Source organism: Eubalaena glacialis, chromosome 11 (assembly GCF_028564815.1).
Source record: "Eubalaena glacialis isolate mEubGla1 chromosome 11, mEubGla1.1.hap2.+ XY, whole genome shotgun sequence".
In the NCBI taxonomy this organism is placed as follows: domain Eukaryota; kingdom Metazoa; phylum Chordata; class Mammalia; order Artiodactyla; family Balaenidae; genus Eubalaena; species Eubalaena glacialis.
This window is the reverse complement of record NC_083726.1, coordinates 115,273,325-115,300,115: the sequence shown is the minus strand read 5'-3', so window position 1 is coordinate 115,300,115 and position 26,791 is coordinate 115,273,325. Positions and strand designations below refer to the sequence as shown.

Genomic DNA, 26,791 nt, shown 5'->3' with positions numbered 1-26,791 from the left:
TTTGGGTGACAGTGATGCACCAATGTAGGGTCAATGATTATGATAAATGTGCCCACAGTTGTCACTGGGGGAGACTGTGCGTGTACAGGGATGGGAGGAATGGGAACTCTCTGTCCTTCTGCCCAATTTTGCTGTGAACCTAAAAAATAAAGTTTATTAATTAAAAAAAAAAAAAGTCCAACAACTAAAGCCAGAGTTAGTTAAAAGTCTCTGTTGAGAGGATGAAAAGATAAGGTACAGACTGGGAGAAAATATTTGCAAACCACATATCTGACAAAAGACTACTATTCAGAATAAAGAACTCTCAAAACTCAACAGTAAAAAAAAAAAATCTCATTAGAAAATGGGAAGAAGGCTGCAAAGCATATAGAGGGCAAATAAGCACATGAAGAAGATATTCAACATCATTCTCCTTTAGGGAAATGCAAATTAAAACCACAGTGAGAGGGCTTCCCTGGTGGCGCAGTGGTTAAGAATCCGCCTGCCAGGGCAGGGCACACGGGTTCGAGCCCTGGTCCGGGAAGATACCACATGCCCCGGAGCAACTAAGCCCGGGCGCCGCAACTACTGACCCTGCGCTCTAGAGCCCGCCAGCCACAACTACTGAAGCCCGTGTGCCTAGAGCCCGTGCTCCGCAACAAGAGAAGCCATGACAATGAGAAGCCCACACACTGCAACCAAGAGTAGCCCCCGCACGCCGCAACTAGAGACAGCCCGCGCACAGCTACGAAGACCCAACACAGCCAAATATAAACACAAATAAATAAATTTATATATAAAAAAACAAAACACAATGAGATATCACTATACAACTATCAAACTTGCTAAAATAAGAATAGCGACAACGGCAAATGCTGGTGAAGATGGAGAATAACAGGATCATTTGTACAGTGCTGCTGAGAACATAATATGGCGCTGCCAGTCTGGAAAACTGTTTGGCAATTTCCTAAAATATTAAACGTGCAACTACCGTATGATCCAGCAACTGTATACCTGGGCATTTATTCCAGAAAAGTGAAAACTTGAGTTCACACAAAAATCTGTACACAAATGCTTATAGCAGGTTTATTCATGATGGCCAAAACTGGAAACAACCCAGGAAAATTAAACAAACTGTATTACATCCACACTATGCAGTATCACTCGGTAATAAAAAGGAAGGAACTGCTGTAGACACAACAATCTCGATGAATCTCCAGGTAATTACGCAGAGTGAAAAAAAATCTGAGAAGATTACATACGGTATGGTTCCATTTAGATAACATTCTTGAAATGACAGAATTATGGAAATGGAAAACAGATCAGCGTCTGCCAAGAGATGAGGAGGGGGCAGGGATGAGAGGGAAGTAGGTGTGGTTATAAAAGGGAATCTCCGTGGTGTATCTTGACGACATTAGCATCTGTGGTTGTGATACTGTGCACAAAATCACATCGTGGTTTTGCAAGACGTTACCATTGGGGAAACTGCCTTAAGAGTACAGGGGATCTCTCTGTATTATTTCTTACAAATACATGGGAATCTACAATAATCTCAAAATAAACAGTTTAACTAAAACAACAAGACTATTTCATTCAGGTTAAAATGAAAAAATATCATGCTGTCTGTATCTGGCTCAGTATTTGGCTACCCATATAAATCCTAAGTGCAATTCTAACAGATCTCTTTATTAGAGCTGGGGAATCAAATGAAGCTCAAAAAGCGAGGTAGAACTCTAAGCTTATTGCAACACTGGCAATCATAAATTTAGGTACAAAAGAGGATGACTGATCGTGGCTTAGTAGTCCAGTGAAGAATTTTCCAAACAAAAATTTCTTGAAAAGCCTATGAGTGACAATCTAAAATATTCAAGTCAGTTCTACTTTATAGAAGTAAATTCAAGAGAAAATATTAGTGACAACTACATTTCAGAGCTATTTTTTAGGTCTGTAAGCAACAAATCGAAGATTGGGTAGACTGAAACAGCACACAAAAAGCCTGAGGACACATTCCGAGAAGGATGCTGAACTTAACCAGTTCTGGACATCCCTATGAAACAGGAAGAGATCTCTTGGACATGACGTGAGCTGCGGCTGGCTCTGCCCTATCTCACTTCATGGATTTATGGCACTTCCCCCGTCAAATACCCATCCCAGAAACCATGTGTGGCTTACACGACTGTCATTCCTACTATGGTATGGCATAAATAAATCACGGGGTTGGGTCAGTACAGCCAGCCTGGAAAGTGACTCAAGGAGTCAGCAGTACCGTCCCTAGGGCTGTGTGCTTTATCACAGTAAACCTCGGAACAAGATACGACTTCCGGACTCAAGAAGCAGCCTTTAAGTCAGGACACCTGGGCAGCCCTGGAATCACTTAAAAAATACAATAGGTCTCAGTCCACTGCAGTTCCTCAGTGCTGGCCTGCACTCGCCCCAGGCCAGTTGCTTTTAACACTATTCAAAATGAATCCTTTCTGAGTGAATTATTATGGTGACAGAACTATAGAACAAACCTAAATGCATCCCATCCTCTGATCTCCTTTCCTTTGTCCTCCGTTTTTCCCTGACTTTATTTACCCATTCAAGAAAATAATATTCCCCAAGTCAAATTTCCCTCTTGAGCCTTTTCCCAGACTTTAAAACTCATAAACCAAGAAGGCCACCTTTCGGTGCTTAAAATAAAACAGCAAGGGACCGTGAGCTTGGTTTCCCCCTACGTAAGGCAATAAGGAGCACGAGTGGAGTAATGCTGGGGACGGACCTGCCAGGGCGTCGCTGGGCTTGGAGACCTGCACTGCCATCAGCGCGACCTGTGCAGACAGTATAGATACTTCAAACCAGGACTGGCAATAGGGCCAACCTCTCGTCCAGGAGAACAGGAAATATAACCAGCTGTAAAGGTTATGTGTTGGTTGAAAAGGGCTTTTGACATTAAGCTCTAAGTATAATCACCAAGCTATCTTTTATGTTCTCAACTGTTTGAATAAAATGCTTAATGCCACTAAGACAAACAAAAACCACATTCCTAGTTATCAAAAAGAACTACTTTTAAGCCAAGATGCCAAACAGTTTTTAGCTAGACAAAAAAACTACTAATCCTAGACAGCTAGTGGGAAGCTAGAGATCAGCTCTGTGCTTTGTGACCAGCTAGAGGGGTGGGATAGGGAGGGTGGGAGGGAGGGAGATGCAAGAGGGAAGAGATATGGGAACATATGTATATGTATAACTGATTCACTTTGTTATAAAGCAGAAACTAACACACCATTGTAAAGCAATTATACTCCAGTAAAGATATTAAAAAAAAAAACAACTACTAATCCGAATCAATCTCACTTTACAGATTTACTGAAGCCTCCAAGCCAAAGGCCAGTCACATACTAATATTAACTTATGCTTCCCCTTGTAGAAACCCTGTATCATGACCATAGAGCTGACTCCAATGCCCCGATCCTTTGGGGGTACACTGAGACAAATTTACTTTAATTCAGTAAAGACCTACTTGATTGTATATATTTGGGAACGACAGGTACAAAACAGTAAGAGACAGGCCGAGTGAAAACATGGAGTCTGGCTCATGAGCCCCGCCACACTGTCCCCTGTCACGGAGATGACTGGACTGTACACATGCCTCAGGTGTTCAAACCCTTAGCGTGAAACTGGAGGCCCAGGGGAACCACGATTAAATCGCAAACGTATCAAGGCTCAAGGCTTTCCAGTGAATCAAAAAGACAGAAAAGAAATGACATTTTGATGGCAATGTGATTGCTCATATCTCAAGGGACAAGGTCTTCCTAAGTCCTGATAGGAAGTCTTGTCACATTATATTGTAAGATATTATACATTTTTTTCCCTTAAGCTGATTCTTCATCATTGACCACACAGTCCAACAAGTTTCCTAAAAAGAACTCAGTAATGTAAGTTCTTTAATTAATGAATACTAAAACTTCTGGAAGCAAGAGACACAGACATTTCCTTCTTAATGACCTCTGGCTGTGTCCTGCTAAAGAAGACATCCAGGGCTTCCCTGGTGGCGCAGTGGTTGAGAATCTGCCTGCCAATGCAGGGGACACGGGTTCGAGCCCTGGTCTGGGAAGATCCCACATGCCGCGGAGCAACTAAGCCCATGCGCCAGAACTACTGAGCCTGCGCGTCTGGAGCCTGTGCTCCGCAACAAGAGAGGCTGCGACAGTGAGAGGCCCGCGCACCACGATGAAGAGTGGCCCCCACTTGCCGCAACTAGAGAAAGCCCTCGCACGGAAACGAAGACCCAACACAGCCATAAATAAATAAATAAATAAAAATTAAACTTTAAAAAAAAAAAAAAAGAAGACATCCAAACCTGGAAGAGGCAGTGGCAGGTCATCTGCCCTGGTCATGGAGTGTTCTTCACTAGGAAGGGCCACACGCCTTTGCAGCCCGCCAGGCAGCGTAAAACACACTGCAAAATGAATCACACTCTAGAGAATCAACTAATTGGAGAGATACATGAGAAACTGGCATTTAAAAAAATAACGTTCCCTTCTAGATAAGCCTTGAATTCTTAACCTGGAAGCAAAAAGGATGATTTTTGTGGCGTATGTGAAAATTGATACCAATCACAAAATTCATTTAGTAGTTTGTAGGAAATAATATCTTAAGGACCATCAAAATGTCAGTAGATAGGTTTAAGTTGTATATAATTTCTCTACATAGCAATTACTACATTATCTCAACTTCCCTCTTCAAAGCAATTAATTTTTATTTGGGTGCATTTTAAACTGACTAGTAAGTTAAGCACACTTTGAAAAAGGAAAAAGTTCCTGGCATTAAAATGTATCTTAGTATTTTGATGACGTATTTCAAGAAGATACATTTGAAAACTGCAAACAGTACGTCTTGACAAAGATGAATAACTGTTTGTCTCATTTCTATTACTATTTAAACACTGGGCTACAAAATACCATAGTCAATCGATCCTAGCCCCAAGTCTAACCACCCCCCAAAAACAAAAAAACCTCAAGATTAAATAAACACGTCACCACACAGTTTCCCGGACACTACAGTAACTAGGTATAGTACAGTTAACCAATCCAGGACCCATGTGGACACCAAACCCAGAGATGCTCAAGTCCCGCACCTAAAATGGTGCGCTGCAGCCGGCCCCCGCATCTCCCGGCTCCGCATCTCAGGATTCAACCAACAACACCTGAGCTGCTTCCGCCCTTTGGCTACTGTGAACTGTGCTGCTGTGAGCATATGTGTACAAGTATCTGTTTGAGTGTTTGTTTTCAGTTCTTTGGGGCATATACCTAGGAGTGGAACCGCTGTGCCACGTGTAATTGTAAATACAGTTGTACTGGAGCACAGCCGCATTTATTTATTCACATGCTGGCCACGGCTGCTTTCACACCTCAGTGGAGAGTGAGCGGTTGTGAAAGAGACCGTGTGTCCTACGAAGCCTAACACGTGTTCTCTCTGGGCCTCAACAGGGAAAGTCTGCTGGCTCCTGTTGCAGTGCATTCGAGTAAGATGCAGAAGGGGGGAGAAGCAGCTGGTTTCGCCTCATAAAGTTAGGAGGCCTCTGTGTGTGTGTGTGTGTGTGTGTGTGTGTGTGTGTGTGTGTGTGTGTGTATTCTGAAGGGGGCAGTGGGAAGGGGATCATTAGGTCCTAACAATACTACCTTGGAAAAAATCATTCATATTCTGTTTTGACTTTGAGGTGAGGGTCATCATGCTAACCCACTACATTAAAGCATTTGCTGTGTGCTTTTCAAAGGAGGCTTCAGAGCGAGACTGAGCTTTACATTTTATGACTACAGGTTAACTACAGTTCCTCATTTTCTCGACACTGTATTCTCCCTTGACTATTTATTTATTTATTTATTCATTCATTCATTTATTTATTTATGGCTGTGTTGGGTCTTCGTTTCCGTGCGAGGGCTTTCTCTAGTTGCGGCAAGTGGGGGCCACTCTTCATCGTGGTGCGCGGGCCTCTCACTGTCGCAGCCTCTCTTGTTGCGGAGCACAGGCTCCAGACGCGCAGGCTCAGTAGTTCTGGCGCATGGGCTTAGTTGCTCCGCGGCATGTGGGATCTTCCCAGACCAGGGCTCGAACCCGTGTCCCCTGCATTGGCAGGCACATTCTCAACCACTGCGCCACCAGGGAAGCCCAAGAGACAAGTAATTTCTTGAATCTCATTTTCCTATCCATAAAATGGTAATACAAATGCCTAAATTTCCCAGAGTAGCTGTTAAGATTTTGACAGCTTAAAATACGACACCTCTATTATAGCTGTGAATCTGGCACGAGGAAGGCACTTAACAAATTTTAGTTTTCCTAGAGAGCTCAGGTTGTGACAACAGATGTAGAAAGAAGAAACCCACTTATACTCTTGGTCTTATATTTCTCTCCAATTATATCTTTTAACCTTTAGTCAATAGTCAAATGGATATGAGTTGGTTTTTTTTTAAAAATTTATTTGTTATTTTTATTTATTTATTTTTGGCTGTGTTTGGTCTTCGTTGCAGTGCGTGGGCTTCTCATTGCAGTGGCTTCTCTCGTTGTGGAGCACGGGCTCTAGGCGTGTGGGCTTCAGTAGTTGTGGCACATGGGCTCAGTAGCTGTGGCTCACGGGCTCTAGAGCACAGGCTCAGTAGTTGTGGCACACGGGCTTAGTTGCTCCGTGGCATATGGGATCTTCCCAGACCAGGGATTGAAGTCGTGTCCCCTGCATTGGCAGGCGGATTCTCAACCACTGCGCCACCAGGGAAGCCCTGGATATGAGTTTTATATCCCAAGATTAGTGTGCCTAAGGGCTGTTAGTTTTGTTACAACATGATGATGAAAATGTACCAGAAGGAGTTTTCAATATAAACTTCCATGTGGTTCCCGAGTCTTTCCTTTCCTCCTCTTGAGAAATCAGTCTCTTCTGGACTCAATGCAAAGAGAATATCACATTTAAAGTGCATTAAAAATATCTTTTCCTCCACTGAGATTTTGACAGAATCTACTGAATTCCGAGAGCAAAGGTCATGATTAGCAAAGAAAAACAAGCAGCACAAAACCGATCAAGTTATCTTAAAAAAAAAAAAAAAAAAGCTCCTCCCCAAAAGGGGACAACCCCCTCCTCTTCAGGCCCATAAAACGATTTTAACATAGTTAGATGTTTTATTTATAGATAAAGATGAAAATGTTTTAACACATGAAGTCCGTAATTTAAAAGAGAAGCCTCTCACCGCAGCTCATTTCAGCACATCAGCACGTAGCTCGGAAGCACTAGGACAGGGAGGCCCAGCACTAAACGGGAACCAGGGCCGTGCGGAAGGAAAGGGAAGCAGCTGAGACCCAAGACAGAAGGGAGAGAGCCAAGAAGATTCAGGACACACGTGGTCAGAGGGGTAGAAAGGGTAGTTAAGTGATTGAGGGATGAGTTAGTAACAGCTACATAACTTCCTTTAAAAATGGCTCCAAATCAATACCAACATAACTAAACTCCAAAGTGACAACACACAGTCTTCTTCAAGGAAGAATAGACACATAGTTTTTATAGTAGATATAGTTTTCCTGATGTAGCTTATAGAAACCTTTTAAATTAAAAGTAGCATGGGGACTTCCCTGGTGGCGCAGTGGTTAAGAATCCGCCTGCCAGTGCAGGGGACACGGGTTCGAGCCCTGGTCTGGGAAGATCCCACGTGCAGTGGAGCAACTAAGCCCGTGCGCCACAACTACTGAGCCTGCGCACTACAGCCCATGAGCCACAACTACTGAAGCCCGCGCGCCGAGAGCCCGTGCTCCGCAACAAGAGAAGCCACTGCAATGAGAAGCCCGCGCACTGCAACGAAGAGTAGCCCCCGCTCGCCGCAACTAGAGAAAGCCCGCGTGCAGCAATGAAGATCCAATGCAGCCATAAATAAATAAGTTAGTAAGTAAGTTAAGTAGGTAGGTAAATAATAAAAAAATAAAAGTAGCATGATGACTGAATGGAATGTTTTCATGCCAAAATAATGAGAAGCAGAGTTCCCAAACTGTAAATTACAAAGATTAATACCAAAACTGCTATCATTTGAATGTGCCATGAAATATTTTAAAATCAATGATACAGGTTAACTAGTTGCAACAAATGGTACTCTCCTTGGTGTGATGGAGTCTATAACGGAAAAAAACAGTCCTTTGCTTCGGAAGCTTGTCTGCACAGGGCTCTGCTGGTCTCATGGTGCCGACACAAGAAATCCCAGAAGAGCTGCAACATCTGCTTTAAGCCCAGGAACTCCCACACCTGTCTGTACAAACAGGGACGTTTCTGGATAAACACTTCAAAGCTGCCGAGTGCCAGGACTGGTCAGTTCAGGGGCTGTCAGGAGTTGTGGACAGCATGAGTGACAGGCAAAAAGATCACCTAGGTATTTCTCTCATTACTCTTCGAGTGTGCTTAATTCTTAAGTTTAGAGAGTATTCCTGTCTGGACTCATCCAACGGATTCCTTACTGGCCTTCTGCTCTGGTCTCTCCCCATTCCAACCCATCCTTAATAGAACCAGCACTATTTTCCTGAAATATGGATCGGATTGTGTCACTTCCCTGTTGCCTGTGTCTACAGAATAAAAATTTTAATTAGTGGCATAGCATACAAGGCTCTTCCAGCATCCTCCTTCAGAATTTGCCTCAAATGTTCTTTGCTCCAGCAATACTAAATTTCTGATAGTTCCTCAAATACACCTTAGTATTTCATACCTCTATGACTTCATTTTCTACTTTATTTGGTCTATTAGTACTTTCAAAGCTCTCTTCTCTTATTCCTCCTAAGAGACAGCTAGGGGGTCTGTGACGCCTGCCTTAACCATCCCAGGTAGACTTGGTTCCCTCGCTTGCTTCAAGCTCCCATTGAACCCAGCTCATATGTCTTTTATATCTATCAACACAATATATCATGATTTCCTGCCTTCCATGCCTTTCATACATGAATTCCCAAGACAGACCAGTAACTGGCACAAACTGTTTATCTCTCTATGAAATACAAGAAAAAATTCTGATAAATACTTTTCCAAAGTTCAAACAAAGATTTGAATAGCCACTCAGTGATTCAGAAAGAAACCTGTCCACAGAATTACCTTAAGTATGCCAGGCTGATCTTGGAGCCTCAAATTAATCCTGACACATGCTACAACATGGATGAAACCTGAGTTCATCATGCTATGTGATAAAAGCCAGTCAAAAAAAGACATACTGTATGATTCCACTTAGAAGACTTATCTAAATTAGTCAAATTCATAGAAACAGAAAGTAGAATGGTGGTGACCAGGGGCTGGGGCAAGGGGGAAAGGACGAGCTCTTTAATGCAAGATGCAATGTTCTGGAGATTGGTTTTACAACAATGTGAATATATGTAACACTATGGAACTGCATTTAAAAATGATTAAGATGGTAAATTTTATGTTATGTGTTTTCTTTAACTGTATAAACTATTAACAGACAATGCCCACAAATTTATTTCTTCTTGGGCACACCTGCAGTACGGCCATGGCGGCCCGTGGTCTTGGTGTGCTGGCCTGGACACCAAGTCCCCAGAAGTGGCACAGCCTCTGTGGGTCCAAGTCTTCTCCGGTCGCTCCAGGTCTTCCCGGAGCTTGTTGTCCAGACCCTTGCCAGGACCTGGCTGTGTTTTCCATCCTTCAGGTCCTCTGTCTGTCTAGAACCAGTCTGGGGTCCTGTACTGGTGTGGATTCTGCATGATGGTGACCACACGTTGCACCTCATCCTCAGTGGGCTGTCCTGGTCAGGTCCACGTCTGCTTTCCTCAACACCACAAGGGCGGATCTTCGCCCCACACCCTTAATTGCAGCGATGGCAAAGGCAATCTTCCATCGCCCACCGATGTGGGTGCTGAGTGCTTGCGAATGTGGTGGACCTTCTCAGGGATCGCTAGGGAAATGGTGGCAGTGTCAGCGGTGGCGTGCAAGCCTCCAGTGAAAGAGCTATGTTTTTTTTATTTCAATAAAAAATTTGAATTTGGGACTACCCTGGTGGTCCAGTGGTTAAGAACCCACCTTCCAATGCAGGGGACGCGGGTTTGATCCCTGGTCGGGGAACTAAGATCCCACGTGCTGCGGGGCAACTAAGCCCGCATTCTGCAGCTACAGAGCTCACACGCTCTGGAGCCCATGCGCCACTACTGAGCCCATGCACTCTGGAGCCTGCACACCACAACTAGAGAAGCCCGCACACCGCAACAAAAGATCCTGCATGCCGCAACAAAGATCCCGCGTGCCACAACTAAGACCCGACGCAGCCAAATAAATAATTAATTTTTAAAATTTGAATTAAAGAAAGGCAACTGCAAGTTAAAAAATATAACTACAACGCCTAGGAAAGCCTATTCTAGAGCAATGCCTAAACACATGGTAGACACACAACAGTTTTCATGACTGAATATGTTAAGTAACTAAATTTCTCTAGTAGATGATACGTATTTCTCGGATATAGTTTATATCTCTGGGAATCCTCATTTAATCCCCCAATTCTGTCACGTATTTCCTATAGTATAGAATGAATGGAATTTCATGGGAAAATAGAAATGTTAATATCCAATGTTTTAAATCAGTATTTATTTGTTTCTCTGGAAGAACAGTAAAAACAGAGGTGGAATGAAGTGGCAATATACCACTTAGAGTTAAAATAACAGGAACTGGAAAACACTATCTTTAACAAAAGGAGACCAGAAAAATAGCTTGTGGTGTATCATTCAGTGGAATATTATGATATTTAAAATAATGATATACATCATTAACTGATTTAGAAAGATTTTCATATTTATTGCTAGGTGGTAAAAATATATGGAGATACAAACAGAATGAAGAATAGTCATACAACAAATAATTAGTTAGCTCTAGGGTAGGATTACAAGTGATTTTAATTCCCCTCTCTAAATGTTTATGAAATATCTGGATTTAAACATATTAGCATGTACTCTTTTATAACAAGAAAAAAATAAAACCTTTCCACTCTGATTCAAGTCCAGTGTTTCCTTGTTGATTTTCTGTCTAGAAGACTCATCCACTGTTTAAAGTGGGGTGCTGAAGTACCTGCTTTTATGCTGTATTCTCTACTGCTGCCTTCAGATCTGTTTGTATTTGCTTAACATTTTCAGGTGTTCCAATGTTGGAAACATATAAAATTATGACTATTCTGTCTTCTTGATGAACTGACCCCTTAATCATTACATAATGATCTTTTTGTCTCTAGTTACTGTTTTTGGCTTAAAGTCCATTTTGTCTATGTAACTATACCTGCTCTCGTTTTGTTTCTACTTTCAGGGAATATCTTTCTCCAATCTTTCACTTTGAGCCTATGTGTTTCTTTAAAGCCAAAGTGAGTCTCTCGTAGGCAGCATATGGTTGGGTCTTGTTATTTTATCCATACAGCTAATCTATGTGTTTTGATTAGAGAATTCAACCCGTTTGCATTTAGAGCAATTATTGTAGGTAAGCACTTCCTAATATGCCATCTTATTGATAGTTTTCTGGCTGTTTTCTAGTTCCCTTGTTTCTTTCTTCCTCTCTTACTGCCTTCCTTTGTGAAATGGTGATTTTCCACAGTGCTATGCTTTGATTCCCTTCTCTTTATCTTCTGTGAATCTACTGTAGGTTTCTGCTTTGCCGTTACCATGAGGCTGAAATAAAACATTTTATAGCTCTAATAGTCTATTTCAAGGTAGTAACAACTTAGATCATACATAAAAACTCTACCCCTTTACCCACTCCCTTTTATGGTTTTTGATGTCACATTTTATCTAATACTGTGTATTAATTAACAAATTACAGCAGTTACAGTTATTTTTAATACTCTTATCCTTTAACTCCAAAATTTTAAAACTCTTGTTTTATACCAGAGTTAAAGCGCCACCATTTTACAGTATTAGAATATTCTGAATTTGATTATATATTTCCCTTTACCAGTGTGCTGTATATTTTCATGTCTTCAAGTCACTAATTAGTGACCTTTCACTTCAGCTTGAAAAACTCCTTTCAGCATTTCTGATAAGGCAGGTCCGGTGATGATGAGCTCCCTCAGCTTTTGTTTGTCTGGGAAACTCTTTATCTCTCCTTCCTTTCTCAAGGACAGCTTTGCCAGGTAAAGTATTCTTGGTTGGCAGTTTTTTTCTTTCAGCGGCTTGAATGTATCATCCCACTCTCCCCTGGGGGTAAGGTTTCTGCTGATAAAGCAACTAACAGCCTTATAGGGATTCCCTTGTAAGTTATTTAAGCTTTTTTCCCTCCTGCTTTTAAGATGCTCTGCTTGTCTTTGGTTTTTGACAACTTTATTACAAAGTTTCTTGGAGAGATTTCTTTTTTCTTTATCAGTTTTATGGAAACAGAATCAACATAGAACACTGTATAAGTTTAAGGTACATGACATAATGACATATAGAGAAATGATTACCACAATAAGTCTAGTTAACATCCATCACCTCACATAGTACCGAACATTTTTTTCCCTCGTGATGAGAACTTTTAGGGTTTACTCTCTTAGCAGCTTTCAACTATACCACAGACCAGTGTTAACTGCAGACTCCATGTTGTACATTACACCCGTGGTGCTTATTAATCTTATAACAGGAAGTTTGTACATCTTGACCACCCTCACCCAATTCCTCCACTGCCCACCTCCAGTAACCACATATCTAACCCTTTTTGATGTTTTTTTTTTGTGCAGATTCCACACGTTAAGTAAGATCTTTCAATATTTGTCTTTCTTTGACTTATTTTACTTAGCATAATGTCCTCTAAGTCTATCCCATGTATTGCAAATGACAAGATTTCCTTCCTTTTTCATGGCTGAATAATATTCCTGTGTGAGACATTTTCTTTAACCATTCATCTGTTGATGGACACTTAGGTTGTTTCCATGTCTTGGTTATTGTAAATAATGCCGCAATGAACATGGGGATGCAGCAGATATCTTTTCGAGATAGTGATTTTATTTTCTTACAATATATACCCAGAAGCAGGGTTGTTGGATCATATGATAGTTCTATTTTTAATTTTTTGAGGAAACTCTGTCTTCCATGGTGGTTGTACCAATTTACATTCCCACCAACGGTACACAAGGGTTCCCTTTTCTCCACATCCTCACCAACACTTGTTATTTCTTTCTTTTTTTTTTTTATTATAGTCATTCTAACAGGTGGGAGGTGATATCTCATTGCGGTTTTCATTTGCATTTCCCTGATGATTAGTCATGCTGAACACCTTCCCACATACCTGTTGGCCATGTGAGTATCTTCTTTGGAAAAATGACTATTCAGGTACTTTGTCTATTTTTAATTGGATTATTTAGTTTTTTTTGCTATTGAGTTGTATGAGTTCATATATACTGGTATCAACCCCTTATCAGACATGACTTAAAAATATTTTCTCCCATTTGGTAGACTGCCTTTTCATTTTCTTGATGGTTACCTTTGCTGTGCAGAAGTTTTTCAGTTTGATGTAGTCCCACATATTGGTTTTTGCTTTTGTGGCCTTTACTTTTGGTATCAAATCCAAAAAATCATTGCCAAGACCAATATCAAGAGCTTAACCCCTATGTTTTCTTCTAGGAGCTTTATGGTTTCAGGTTTTATGTTCAAGTCTTTAATCTATTTTGAGTTGATTTTTGACTTTTTGTGTATGGTGTAAGACAGGGGTCCAGTTTCATTCTTTTGCATGTAGTGGTCCAGTTTTCCCAACATGATTTATTGAGAGACTTTCCTTTTCCCACTGAGTATCTTGGCTCTTTTTGTCATAAACTAATTGACCATATATGTATGGGTTTCTTTCAGGGCTTTCAATTCTGTTCCATTGGTCTATGTGTCTGTTTTTATGCCAGCACCATAGTCTTTTGATCACTATAGCTTTATATATAGTTTGAAATCAGGAAGAGTGATGCCTCCAGCTTTGTTCTTCTTTCTCAGGATTGCTTTGGCTACTTGAGGTCTTTTGTGGTTCCATACAAATTTTACAATTGTTTTTTCTACTTCCGTAAGAAATGCCATTGGAATCTTAGGAGAGATAAGGTGTCTATAGATAGCTTTGGATAGTATAGACATTTAACATAATGTCCACATGTTAATTAATATTGAATATTAATTCTTCTAATCCATAAACACAGGATATCTTTCCATTTATTTGTGTCTTCTTCAATTTCTTTCACCAAAGTCTTCGAGTTTTCCATATACAGATCTTTTACCTCCTCGGTTAAATTTATTTTTAGTATTTCATTGTTTTGATATTATTATAAATAGGATCATTGTCTTTAACTCTTTTTCAGATAATTTGTTGTCAGTGTATAGAAATGCAACTGATTTTTGTATGTTGATTCTGTCCTGCAACTTCACTGACTTTGTTAATTAGATCTAAGTTTTTTGGTCATATCTTTAGGATTTTCTATATATAAAATCATGTTATGTACAAATAGAGACAATTTTACTTCTTCCTTTTCACCTCTGATGCCTTTTATTTCTATTCCTTGTTTAATTGTGCTGGCAAGGAATATCAGTACTATGCTGGATAGGAAGGAGAGGATTTCTTTAAGTTGTTTTGTTTGGTGACTTATGAGGTTCATGTACTTCAATATCCAAATCTCTCCCCAGATTTGGCAAGTTCTCAGTTATTATTTCTTTAACTAAGCTTTCTGCCCCCTTCTCACTCTCTTCTCCTTTTGGAACCCCAATAATTCACAAATTGGTCTCCTGATGGTAACCCACAGATCATGTGGGTGTTCCTCACTCTTGTGTTATTGTTGTTCTCCTTTGACTGGGTAATTTCAAAGTTCCTGTCTTCATTCTCACTGATTCTTTACTCTGCTTGACCAAGTCTGCTGTTGATGCAGCAGACTTTTCATTACACTCAATGAAATGAATGAAATTCACTGATCCTCAAATGGATCAATCTGGCCTCTCTTAGCCTGTCTAAGTCTGCATCTCAACCTTTCTCCCTTCATGATGCAAGAGACACAGTAACTTCCAGGAGGCGAAGAGCCCACACACAAGGAATCCTTCAGTTAGAGAAGGGGAAAGAGAGGAATTTCTGTTTGGTTCTTTTTCATGATTTCTTATCTCATTAAACTTCTCATTTTGTCCCTATATTATTTTCCTGATTTCACCAAATTGTCTTTCTGTTTTCTTGCAGTTCACTGAGTTTCCTTGAAACAGATATTTTGAATTCTTTACTGAGTAAATCATGGATCTCCACATCTTTAGGCTCAGTACGGAAGGTTACTGTGATCCTTCAGTGGTTTCATGCTTCCTTGATTTTCGATGTTCCTTTGAGTTTTGATTGCTGCCTTCACTTTTGAAGGTGCAGCCACCACCAGGCTTTACTAACTGCCTGCTTCAGTGCATCCTAACTCACTTTTTTTTACTCCAATGGAGTGCTAGATCCTCTGTAAACCTGGACTTCCACAAAGGCTCTCTTCTCTGTGGGTGACTGTTTAAATCAGTGTTCTCCAGGGGCTCCCAGACTTCGGTCAAGAGGACCTGGAGCTGGTTCACGAGTCACTTCAGGGTCTACAGCAGGGAATGAGGTCTGTCTGCCTATTACATACACAATGCATGGGTGGGCGATATTCCTTCCAGATCTCTTTGTGTATGATGACAGATCCTACAGCTCCCATAAAGACACTTTTATTCCTAGATGGATGCTGAATATTTGGGGGGGAGTGTAGGTGGGACAAAAACAGGAAACGTCTTATGCCTCCACAATGCTGATGTCACTTGTCTTTCCACTTTGAAAAATAAAAATTTACTGCTCCCCCACAAAGAACTGTGGACAAGATTAGAGAGATACCAGAAATTGCTTCCCGCAGTCTATATATGGTTTACACAAGTGTTTCATCTGCATGGCATTTTGTTTTTAAGTGATCATGAATGCTTTGACACTGTCCCACTTTAATCATTTATATTATTTTCCATTTCAATAATTTACATTATCTGCTTAGCCTTTGAATACATCTGAATTTGCTACTACAGGCTTTTAAGATTGAAAAACTGGACCAAGCAACCGTGGCAGAATCTTCTCACTTATGTAAATTGAACAGTGCACTCCTCACATTCAGGTGGCTGCTTTAAAACGTAGAGTTATCTCAAATTCAAAAGCATGACAGTTTGGTGGGAGAGGACTACTTCCAGCACAGCATACTGCTAAGCCTGGAAGTCCCTCTGGTTCCATCCATCCTGGCTAAGCTGAATAAATGTCTGAGCACTTGAGTGTAAACTAGAAATCTTGCAACCTAAGTAAGGGTCACCACTGTGGCCAGTGCTAAAATCTGGGCCACCCAGGGCACATCACCAGAGCAGAATAAAAATATCCATAGAACTATACAGGATCAATTATTCAAGCCAAAACAAAATGAGCAATCCTTGATTCCTCCATTTCCTTCATCCCCAATATCCAATCCATCAGAATGCCAAAGGCTCAACTTACAAAATATATTATAGATCTATAAACTTTAAAAACATAAATTACACCATGCCACTACCCTGGTCAAAATTCTCTGACGGTTTCCCACTCTATTTAGAATAAAATTCAAACTCCTTTAAGACCTTAAATGACCTGGGTCTTGCCTACATCTTTGGGCACATTTCCTATGAATCCCCTCATTTATTATACTCAATGGTTTTGTTTCTATTTTTCTAACAGACCAAGTTCAATCCTGCATCAGGGCCTCTGTATTTGCACCAATTTATGCCTGGAATGCTCTTACCCCAGACAGTCACATGGCTAACTTCTTTACAACATTAAGGAGATAAAGTTCAAGGAAGACCTAAAAGAAGCATTCTTAGACCTCTTAATCTAAAATTTTCCCCAACCCCAACATACTATAAAATCCCTCCAGCAGTCAATTTCTATGAAAGATCTCTTATATTTTCTTCCCGTTACTTAATCCTTGTCTGAAACTATCTTATTTGTTTACTTATTGTATGTCTAAAATACACTAAAATGTATCCTCCACCTCCATAAAGGCAGGGCTCTTATCTGTCTTGATCACTTGTGTATCTCTTGATATTAGAGTACTTTCTAGCACATAATGCTATTTAATCAATGTCTGGTGAATGAATGAATTAACTGATCTTCAATAACTGTATCACTTGTCAGTAGCAATATGAACTTCCCATTATCCCTTTCAGCTTGGTGTCTGAAAGCTCCTCCAATTCAATGGAGACTCCATTAAAATGATACTGAAGAAAGATAAACAGGAAATAACTTCTGTTATGGGTTTATTTCCTATCTGTACTTCTTTAGTATCAATATCAGATGGGAGCATTCAAAGAATTTCTAAAAGAAATAAAAAGAAGCAAGTGTGCTGCCAGATGAACAGGAGTTGAGGAGTACCCTGCAGCCCAGGGAAATGCAGTAGGAGGCTAACGGTGAGATGGGAGCAAGTGCTCCCTGAAAGACTCCAAAGAAATTCAGGACTCAAACCAGCCTGTGGGTGGGACAGAAAGGAGGAGCCAAAAATAAGGGAATTCATTCAAACTCTAACTACTGAATCACTGCAACAGCTGCCCCTCCTCACTTTCGTATCTTCTTATACAGGACATGCGGCTTATTATTTTCCCCAGCTATAACAAGCAAGCAAGCAAGCAAAGAAATATGATTGGGTCCTCTATGATACTAAATAAACTACTTAGGGAGATGTAAAGCTCTCATGTCAGAATTGGTGCCCCCGAGTAAATTCTTCATTCTAGACTGGGGGGACCCTCCAACCTGGATCTATGCCCATCCATCCCAACGAGATGTCGACAGTTAACAAGTTCTGTTTATGTAAATAAAACTACTTGCCAGCTGCCTCATTCAGAGGAGAGGCCTAGCAGGAAAGTAAACCTATAAACACCACTAAAGGAATCTCAATCCAGCCACCTACTGCAATCAACTCAGTTCTTAAATATGGATGGACCATTAAGGATCATCAGACGTATGTGGAAAACCTCCAAAATGAAAGAGAAAATAAATAGTAACTGAGGTAGAAGGAAACACAACTCAGGAAACAGATGCAAGTTCTTAAAAAGGTCTAATTACTATTCTCAGAGAAATTCAAGAAGATATTAAAGCTACAAAACAAAATCTAGGAGGTCATGAAAAAAGAACATTCAGATTATAAGACAGTTAAAACACTCATTACTAAAATAAAAAAAATTCAAAAGGACTGAGAGAAAGTCAAGAAAATACCCCCAAAACTGAAGAAATAAAACCCAAAGAGTTAAAAATGTAAGAGAAATTGAGGATTAATCTAGGAAGGCCCCAAATCCAACTACTAGAGGTTTTAAAAGGTGAGACCAGTTGAAAATGAAGGAAAGGAAATGGCCAAAGAACTAATATAAGAACTTTTCTGAGCTTAAGCAAAGATATGGATATACCCTCAGGTGCAGAAGTCTTCAAAGACTTATGGTCAAAGTGTTTTAGTAAGTTCATACTTTGAGGCACAAAATACACAGCAATGGCAAATAAAATAAAGAGCAATCTAGAAAGCCATACCTGAGCTCAAAACAATTTAAACAAACGTGTGGACCAGAAACGGAGAAGCACAAAGTGATATGCAGGGCTGAAACCACGCCTGCCAGGAATCTGGATTAGCAAGAAGGCAGAGGTGACGAGGAATCTGACTTCTACTGGATGTTGGGGACTAAAAGCACTTTATAGGACATACAGGCTCGTTACTTAAAACCAGGAGCCAAAATTCCCTGTGTCTCACCCATCCCAATTGTCAACTGCTCTCTAGAATGAGGACACAGAAATCAAGACGACAGCCTCAAGAACACAGATAGAACCAAAATATTTACCGGCTCTGTGACTTGATCTTTGTGAAAGCTTCAATATTACCCTGGGTCAGAAACCACTATTATAGTGGACATGTTTGTGGTACCACTATTAATTTTTAAGTGCCCCAAACTAAATAATCCATGTCTCCATCAACACTGAATAAATTATTAGATAGTTGCTAGATAAATAATATGTTACACAATATAATACTAGATAGCATGAGATTGAAAGAACTATTAACTACATGTAACAACTTGAATAAAAAAATGTAAAGTGAAAGAACCCAGACACAAAAGAGTATTTACTCTGTAATTCCATCTACAGATAATAAGAAACAGGTAAATTAATATATGCTTTCAGAAGTCACAAAGCTGGTTTCTCAAAGTAGGTGTTACTAATGGGAGGGGAGCACAAAGACGGCTTCTGGAGCACTGGTAATACTCTGTGTATTTAACTTGGGCCAGATTACAAAGGTTTTTCAATTTGTCAAAATGTAGCAAACTGAACAGACAGTACATACATTCTTCTGTAAGTGTGGTATACTTCAATAAAGAGTTTCACAAATAAGTTATTGAAATTTAAAAAAAAACTAAACAAGTGAGAGACATCATTGGACACAGCTGAAGATGAAATCCAATGAACTAGAAGACAGTAACAGGAATTCACTTGGTACACAGAACAGGGAGATAAAAGATTAAAATAGACAAGAGAAATTAAGAGACATGGAAGAAAGGTTAAGAGACTCTAGGAGTTGCAAAAGAAAAGAACTCTAGAGAGAATAGGGAAAGAATAATATTTGAACACATAATTGTTGCTAATTTTCTAAAATAGAAGAAAAAGTTGAGTCTTCTTCTTGAAAGCATTGATGTACGTCTTTTACAAAATGAGTGAAAATAAAAGTTCAACTGTGAGAATTTAGGAGCTGAAGGCCAGAAGTGGAAGGAAGCGTAGAGGTTCTGATAACCTTATTCTGCATAGTGCTAGTCAAAGAGAGCCTGTGAGAAGTTGATGGAACACAAATTAGAGTTTTAAGTGTATGATTTACAGTCAGAAAGGAAACAAATAATAAAGCCTATTACTAAAATAATGCTAATACTAGTATGAAAATCAGGAGAGTGAGGGAAGGCAAGCAGTAGTTTAAGTGAGCTAAATCTTAACCTTCTGTAGAGCCAGCAATCAACAGAAATAACAGTATGAGCTTGAAGTCCAGAGTGACAAAAAATCTTCAAAAAGAATAAACACTTCACTCTAGAAGGTGGAACTGGGGGCAGGAAAGGTAGTACTGAGGCTTTTCTTTATAAGTCCGTCTACGTTATTTGGTATTTCACACGGTCCTGCAGTATGTTAATTATATATCTCACAAAAGAAAATAATGGAAAACGTTTGTCCTATGAAAAGTGAAGTTGCTGTTCTTGGTCACATACCAGGGGCTTCTGGTTCTCAGTCATAAAGCAAGGGTATTACTTGAAACCCAAGCACTGGGTCCACTGTTGCTGGTTCTAGGAGTTAACTATCCTCATCTCAGCTCTTATAATCTGCTTCCATTGGGAACTGTTAAACTATTCTCCAGAATCTCCTTAAGGAGAAACCAAGCATACTAGAAAACTGAGGTCAGAAGTCTTGGGAGCTTTTAGCTTAAATCATCTTTGATCCTCCCTTTCCTTCAAACTCCATGCATCCTCGTCATGATGGATCTGTTCCTTCTGTTCTTTCTACCTCCAGTTTTCCTCATCCTCCACCTCTAACATAACACTAATTCATTATTTCTTGCCTGACTTACTTTAACACATCCTCTTTTAGTTTGTTTATTTCTTTATTTACGGCTGCGTTGGGTCTTTGTTGCGGTGCGTGGGCTTCGCATTGTGGTGGCTTCTCTTGTTGGGAGCATGGGCTCTAGGTGCGTGGGCTTCAGTAGTTGTGGCACATGGGCTTCAGTAGTTGTGGTACGTGGGTTCAGTAGTTGTGGCTCACAGGCTCTAAAGCGCAGGTTCAGTAGTTGTGGCGCAAGGGCTTAGTTGCTCCGCAGCATGTGGGATCTTCCCGGACCAGGGTTGGAACCCGTGTCCCCTGCGTTGGCAGGCGGATTCTTAACCACTGTGCCACCAGGGAAGTCCCCTCTTTTAGTGTCTTAATTATCCATACACTTTCCCCATTCTTCAACTAGGTAAGATTTAGAAGAGCAGCATTAGCTGACAAAAGGAAAAGAAGGTGTTAGATCTGTTCTTTTCCATTTATTAGTATAACTGGTAAAATTACTCACTTTATTATGGCCTTGGTCTTCTCAACTATATAATGAGTACACTGAAGGCAGCTCTCTCATAGGTTGCTGTGAGGGTTCCATAAATTTACTCAACACAATACGTACTTGCAAAATGTGAAACGATATAACAATTTATTATTACTGTATTTATTACATCTTTTTACATACCAAATAGGATTTCACTTACAAGAGAGCTATCATTAAATATTTGTGATGGGGACTTCCCTGGTGGCCTGCCAATGCAGGGGACACGGGTTCAAGCCCTGGTCCAGGAAGATCCCACATGCCGCGGAGCAACTAAGCCCGTGCGCTGCCAACTACTGAGCCTGCGCTCTAGAGCCCGAGAACCGTAACTACTGAGCCTCCGTGCCATAACTACTGAAGCCTGCGCGCCTAGAGCCCGTGCTCCGCAACAAGAGAAGCCACCGCAATGAGAAGCCCGTGCACCGCAATGAAGAGTAGCCCCCGCTCACCGCAACTAGAGAAAGCCTACGTGCAGCAACGAAGGCCCAATGCAGCCAAAAATAAATAAATAAATTAAAAAAAATTTGTGATGTATTGGCTCATTTGGTTTAGGCTTCTATAAAATTATTTTTGAGATATTTAATGAGTCTATACTGAAAAACTGAGAAAAAAATACGACTTTTTTTTCTAAGATTAAAAAAACCTGTAACTTTTAAACAGATATTCATTCATTTATGAAATGAACTATTTAGGAGTTCCTAGAATGAAAAACACAAGAAACCCTCCCTTCCTCCTTAAGATCAGAGACCGTGTCTTATTTCATATTTATACTGCCAGGATGTAGAACAGCTCCTAACACTGACTCAAGATGCTAATAACTTAATAGAAAAGAAAACATGCACACAGATCACTTCAATCCATGGTAGGAAATGGTAGGAAATAAGAGAGGTTTGTGTCAAACTCAGAGAAAGTGGTGACTACTTCCTGCTGTGGTAGGTATCAACCTGACAGAAAACGGGGTCGGAGGAGAGAAAAGAACAACAGCGGGGGAAGTGAGGGAGGAAAGGAAGATACAGAAAGAATGAAGTGGTACTAAGGGCCAGGGAGTGTGAACAAAAGGGAGGGGACAGATCAGAACCTTGAACAACATGCCAAGGAGCCTGAATTTTATCCTGAAAGCAAAGTCTTTGGAAAAGTTTAAGGGGATATAACATGACCATGTATGTGTTTTAAAAAGTATTCATTTAGAAGTAACAGAGAAAAAAGGACTAGCAGAAAAAGTAAAACTAGTTAAACGATCAATTAATTAAGATGCTCTTGAAAATATAAAAGTGATAAAATATGAGAAACACTGTTATGGGGAGAAATAGAACAACATGGAGATATAATTCAGAGGTTGGATCTCTAGGATACATGACTGAAAAAGCTGCGGGGGGAAAGGAGAAAGTAAGTAGTTAGGAATTATTTACTAGTGTCTGCCTGAAACAGCTGAGTGAATGGATTACATTTACTGATGCCGAAGATACGGAAGAAGAGCGTTTTTGTGAAGTAAATGGTGGGCATAATTTTAGACATGTTAAGATTGTTTGTGGAGTGTTTAAGAGGTCACTTACAGTTGGCAGCTGACTCTGAGGTCCAAAACTTGGATGTGAGATATGGAATAGAGCATCAATGTACCTGTGTCTATTTGTACTTGGAAGTCATCAGCACTTATAGATGACAGCTGCAGCCAATCAGGTAGCTAAAATTACTTGGAGGGGGTGGGCGGGATAGAGGTGGAGGAAGTACAGAAAGACAAGCGAGCTGACAATGGGGAATGCTGCTCGCGGGGAGCAGCAACCATCATGGGAAGAAAAAGGGGTCCTCTGAGGAATTGCCGAAGAGATGGGAGGGAAACCACGTTCAGTAATTAGAAGAACCAAAGATCAATTTTCCAGCAACGTAAAGAATTTTCAATAGAAGAATCTATTTGGGGGCTGGCTATCATTTAATGCTTTATACTCATTAGGGTAAAAAGCCTCTAAATGTTACTCTAAGTAAATAAAATGCCTATGTAAATATATATTTATTCTGCTAAAAGAAATTTATAAGAAGTTCATTGTTAGAACATAAAGATACGAGAAATCACTCTGAAGGGACAGGTCCACAAAGACCTATGAAAATCATTCTTGTTACTTTAATAGGAACGTGTTATACTTTCCTCCAGACTAACTGGCCCTTAAAACATAAAGGGCTTATAAATTCAAGTTAATGTAGGGATTGGTAAACTGAGGACACAAGATTTAAAAGTAAAGCCAGGCCATAAAGATATGAAATAATTTTAAATTGTGTGGATTTTCAATATTAGATATAAAAGGTGAAAAAAACAAAACCTCCCAGCACTCGTAGACCACTATACATGAGTTAACATGCTACGTGCTATACATTTACTATCAACTGAAACACTTTAGTTCTACTAAAATGTAGGTCATCTTATAATAGCGCATCCACAGACCTTTGAAATGATTATTTTTTAAATAGCAGAGTAAAAGATTACCTAAAATTGACCCTTTAGTAATGTGATTGTGCCACACTCTTCATTTTGGTGAAAGACATGTAGAAACAGGAAGTTCTACTTTCTGTTGGCCGTCTCTAACCTTTCCAAGATTGAGAAATAATGAATTTTAAATAACTGAAGAAATCACCCTATGAACTATTTATAAACAGGAAACAACAATAAAAAATACTTAGTTTTTAATCTAAAGCATTTGGCCTTATAAGCAGTTCCTATTAAAATTAAAGGGAAAGCTTTTCCTTTATGTCTAAAGAATCACCTTTCAAACACAAAGAATGATGGCACCTAATCTGTCCAAGTTCTTCTTGCATATAACCTTTCTGGCTTTGATAAAGAATGTTTAACCAAGTTCAATTTGGAAAGAGTACTGTCATGTAGGATCAAAACTGAGTTTGCATTCTTTTGAGAAACAGACTAACTGCTTTTCTGCATCAGAGGCATGATACTAATGAAGAGCTTCAGCTGCAGGATTATCCAAGACTGGCTAGAACTCAGCACCTGATGGGCAGGGAATTTAGATGGAATAATGGGACGTAATGCAGTTAGTTATTCAATCTAATTTGTGAGGTCAAGGACTGTTTGGCCAGACTCTGGCTTACCCCTTTTCAATTAATGGGCTTTGAGAAAAAAGTCTTGCTTCTAACCTTGCTGCACTTTGCAATAGGCTGCAAATCAGTATCGTGAGGATTCTCCTACCTTACCTTCACAAAGTAAGGATTCAGGTACAAACTTGTAAAAGATTTAGAAAAGAAATCAAAAAGTATTTTTAGGACTACTGACCGACACATTCACGTTGGCTCATTTTCTCCAAAAGAATGAGAAGTTTTCAGATCATGAATATCAAAGAAGAAGATGGATGGTTTCATATTACAAGCAGGTCCCTAAAACCAATATAGGGTTTATCTGACTTCCATATGAGTTTGTATATTATGAAATCAAAGCAAATGTCAAATTGAAGTAACTGTATACAGTGATAACAATTAATGACCAAATAAAGAAATAAGACACAATCAAAGAAGCAAGCAGAAAAAAAAAAAAAAAAAAAAAGAAGCAAGCAGGCATGGGCAAGTGGAGAGGAATGACCCATGATCCGTACCTTGTGTCACGAAAGAGATAAAAGATAAGCTACCCTCTTGAAAGAGGAAATGCTGGTCTGTAACCCTTAGATTATTCTTTAATGTCTACATATTTTTACTTATCATTTTATTTTCCTCAAGAAAGAGGGATGAGTGATTAGTGTGGTCAATTATAAGAATTGCAATCCTTAAAAATCTAATCTGAAAAGCAAATGGAGTCAAAAAAAGTTTATATATATATATATATGTGTGTGTGTATATATATATATATTACTCCCTTTACTTAACTGTCTTCTCCAACTTCTGTCCTTCTGATGTTAAATTTACAAAATTTTATGAAACGTGCCCTCATTTACATACTTAACGATAAAATCAGTTGCCTTGGCTTCTGAGGGTTGTTTTACTACAGCAGAGAAAATGCTATTATATAGAATAAGAAACAAAGCCAAACTCAACGGTCACTGGACAAGATCAGCAAATCTGACTAAACCTGTGGATACATAATCACTTGGCACTTTTCAACCTCTAATCTAGTTAAAAACAGCACACTATGGGTCCTTTGAATTTATTAAGGGAAGCTAAACAAGAAAGGCCCTGAGAGTTTAGTGATGCACATTAATATACAAACTGCTTTTACTTGTAAAATTTTCTTCTTTAACATGTGGTTTTCTGTTTTTTCCTTATCATGCCTCCTAAAATGCTGGACCACTACTGAAGATTAAAGACAAAGGGAAACCTTGATGGAAATAATAAAATAATTATCTTAAACTTCCCAAAGTGAGGTGCGGGATTCCGGACTGGGCGACCACCAGTGCGGACTGTGCGCGCCAGTCGGGAGCCAGCCCGCTGGCCGGCTGAGTCAAATGATACATCAGAACGGGAAGCAAGAGAGCACTCGGCAGAGGGCGGAGTCACCATGGCCACTGGGAGGACGTGGAATTCGCATCTCTGCACAACTAGGGCACCTACCAGGCCCCAGTGGGGGACCACGGACAGCTAAGGGGACGGGAGGAACCCGCAGCGACCGGGGAGGACGTGGGACGTGGGGGGAGTGAAGGGGGAGGAGAGGTGGAGGCTGGACGGAACCGGCGCCCCTGAGGGGAAGGGATCCCACGCCCGAAGGGGGAAACTGGGGAACCACTGGGAGGACAGAGGACCAAAAGGGGGCGTGGGAAGATTTTCCCTACCCACTTGGGCCCCCGGGAGCCTGCTGAGATCCCTGGCCTGATCCTCTGCCCACCGAGGCCCCCTCCAGCTACGCAGGTCCTGAGGGAGTGGGAGGGAGGGAAGGTGGAGCAAAAGTAAAGGCCAGACCTCTGGGACCGGCACCCCTGAGGGGCGGCTGGGGGAGGGGAGGAGTTCCTACACCCAGCGGGACCCACCCACGGTTAGGGGTCCAGCGGCGACTGGGGAGACCCTGGGGGAGATGGTGGGGGAGGGGCGCGAAGGAACCGACGGGAACGGGGCCAGCGCTTTCCCTGTCCACTCAGGCACCGGGGAGCCTGTTGGGCTCCGGGCCTAATCCTCTGCCCTCGGAGCCTCCCTCCTGCCGCGCAGAGCCCAAGCCCCGCCCGTGCACCCCCAGCCAGGGCCCCACCCACACACGCTCACTCAGGGCCCTACTTCCAGACTCCAGAACCCCACACTCCAGAGGCCCTCCTTTCCACGTGCTGCCACTCCCCTTCTGGGCAGGTCCTAAGCAGAGGCCCCGCCCCATGCTGAACGTCGCCCCCCCCCCCACGTCACCCCCCACCCCCACCCGCCTCGGTCCTGCCCCACCCTAAACCCCACCCATGCCTAAGTTCCACCACCCCACCTAAACTCCGCCCCAGAGCCAATGCTTTTTGTTTTTTCTTTTTTCCTCTTTTAGATCGGGGTTCTGTTTTACCTTGTAGATTCATTTATATTTTTATTTTTCCTAATAAATCTTTTATTTTTCTAATTTTATTTTATTCTTTATACTTCGTTATTATTCTCTCCTTTTGGCTTGTTCCCCCGGGCCCCCCCCTTCTTTTACTTTTTTCTGTTGTGGTTTTATTTTCTAATTTTATTTTGTTTTTTATTCTTTGATATTGCACTGCTTTTCTTCTTTCTCTCTCTTTTTTTTTTTTTTTGCCACGCCATGCAGCTTGCAGGATCTTGGTTCCCAGGTCGGAGGTCGGGCCCGAGCTCCTGTGGTGGGAGCTCCG

The 26,791-nt window shown here is 40.8% G+C and overlaps 1 protein-coding gene and 1 pseudogene across 9 annotated transcripts in view; both read right to left on the bottom strand.

Annotated features, from left to right (window-relative positions):
- The window catches only part of ERC1 (ELKS/RAB6-interacting/CAST family member 1), a 421,649-nt gene that overhangs the window by 104,297 nt on the left and 290,561 nt on the right, over positions 1–26,791 (bottom strand). The gene's annotated exons all lie outside the window — the stretch shown is intronic.
- Positions 9,441–25,520, bottom strand: LOC133101315 (small ribosomal subunit protein uS13-like; annotated as a pseudogene).